General features: G+C 32.6%; 1 protein-coding gene across 1 annotated transcript in view; it reads left to right on the top strand.

The window, feature by feature from the left end:
* Positions 1–2500, top strand: part of LOC119586368 (fibrillin-1-like) — a gene marked incomplete in the record, with an annotated part of 169257 nt that overhangs the window by 160374 nt on the left and 6383 nt on the right.

The raw sequence follows: 2500 nt of genomic DNA, 5'->3' as shown, positions 1-2500 counted from the left end.
TTTGATTATTATAGTGCCATTACCTTTTTTCTGTAGATGTATACCAAAGTAATATATGTTGCACAACTTTCTTATTATCAACTAGTGAAGGAAATACCATTGAGGAAAAGTGTCATATTCAATCATTACAGGTAAATTTAACCTTATACTAAATGGTTTTAGGAAACCTAATCTGTACCATACAGAAGTACATTGGTGGGGAGAAGAGAATGACAGTAGTAGCCATATCAGTATTATCTTCTGCACTGGCCTAATATGGATTCATGGGGAACATAGGAAAGGTCAGGAATTAGGGTAACTGTAAGGTTTGCAAAATAAGAAATAATTGGTGCAGTTCCTTTTTGATATTTACCTGTCTGTGATATCATTGTGGCCATCCTCCTTGCACATTAAATCTCTGTATAAAGAACTAAATCACAGATTTTTGAAGTTTTAGTTGAGATGTGTAGGAAATTGCATTCTTTCGGTCTCATGGAATTTTGTAAAAGTTTCACCATTATAAAAGGTAATACCTGTAATTGCATTTGAGCTTTTACCCTTATTAAAAATATATATATATAATTTAGGGCAAATTATATTGCATGATATTTTCCACAATATATTACATTTATCACTGCTTTTATTAAGTGACATGTTAAATATATGAAACATGTCAAATATTGCTGATGCAGTATCATAGTTTGAGGAGTTCCATATTATGACGGGATGAATGCCAGCAATTGATTTATTGTTGTTTTAGATAAATTAAATGGAATTACACCTTGCTTGTTACATTTTATAACAAATGAAAAACAAATCTGTACTGCACAGTCACACACTAATACAAACAGTTACATGCATGAAGCTGCATGCTTTACATGTAACATTTTAGGTGGAATGTTTTGTAATAGCTAAAAAGCCTTGAGATCTATATAGCATGTGACACACACACAAAAAAAATAAGATAAAATTAATTGTACCTCCCACTCTACCTAAGATCAACCCATCATCTTATTCCAACTCACCATCAATCAGCTCTACATGCATACCACTTCTCTTTCATGACAGTAGCATACTTTCTAGAAGCAGTCTATATATTTTTGTTTTCCTTAAAATATCAACAATTCCTGTTCTCCACCACAGTCCACAGTCAGCTTAAATTATTTATTTAAAGAAAGTAATACTACTATGGCAGTTATAACCACTCTCCTACTTGTAGCATTTCTGTTTTTAAAAACTCTGCTGAAACCCAGTTTTCACCATCCTACCCATACTTTCATTCCTGCTACCTCATCTGGATAATTATCCATCAGCCACAAGGGACCCACCACATGTGTACCAGGCTTTTATGATTATCCCAATCATATGCTTAGAAATGTGTCTCTAGCTTTTTTAATATTTTCTGAAAGTTTTTTTCTTCATTGTTAATCCTATTTGGAAAAATAATTTTCTTCATGAATTAAATAAGAAATACTTGTCGAACTCCATTGGTCCTGCGACAAAATTGATATCAAAATTAAATTATAAAAAATTATATCACTTTTGTCATATTAGATCAAGTCCCTTAAATTTGGCACATGTAATGCCCACATACTGAACTGTTTCCTGTTTATCTGTGTACATCCTTAAATTGGAACTCAATATCACTACTACATATTTTATAGTTGGTCATATAATACGTATTGCCATAGTCTTTACCATCTCTTCACCTATGTGTATGTATTTGATCAGTGATAACATTTTGTAAACTGTATCATTTATGTGATCGTGAAATTTAAATTCCCAGCTACAGTTATTCAGAGGGCTTCTTTTCTTGATGTATTTAGGTCCTGTTTCTCCTAGTTCGTACTGGTGTAGAGGTCAATTTTTGCCACCACTGTTCATGACTGGATGGCATTATGTTGTGTTAGATTCCATTTCAGTACATCTTTTGAACAAACCTTTGATGTATTTTTAGATATTTTGTCTCAAACATTCCTTGGTTACTCTGCTCTATATTTTTATGTGCCTATGCACATATTCAGATTGCCATTCTGTGTTTGAGTTGATCATGGATGAAAGCAATAAACAATTGGTGTCAAGGCAGATTTTTTGGGTACTCCATTTCTTCTTTGTGTCCTTGTAGTGTTTGCCTCTAATTACTGTTAGAATTTGTCTTTCTTACAGAAAGTCCTTCATCCATTCAAGGAAATTTCCTCAAACTCTGTGTTCCAATTTCCAATTTGAGTCTGTTCTTTAACACTGTCAAATGCCTTCAAAAATCCAGCCTTCTTGCTATTGTCTTCTTGTAACAATTCCTTGTAAACATTCGATACATGTCTTGCCTTCTCAGCATCCAAATTGCTTGTTTGATATCATTTTGTATTTAAGTAGTTTGTATTTAAGTTTGATTTTGTATGTAACTCAGTGTTTTCTTATCATCTTTTTAAAGTAATTTGCATATTTCACATGTTAGTGATACTGGCCTGTGATTCAGTGAATTTTGCTTAACACCACATGTGATGCTCTCTAATTCTTTTGT

The sequence above is a fragment of the Penaeus monodon genome, chromosome 3 (assembly GCF_015228065.2).
Source record: "Penaeus monodon isolate SGIC_2016 chromosome 3, NSTDA_Pmon_1, whole genome shotgun sequence".
Lineage (NCBI taxonomy): Eukaryota > Metazoa > Arthropoda > Malacostraca > Decapoda > Penaeidae > Penaeus > Penaeus monodon.
This window is presented reverse-complemented; position numbering and strand designations above follow the sequence as displayed.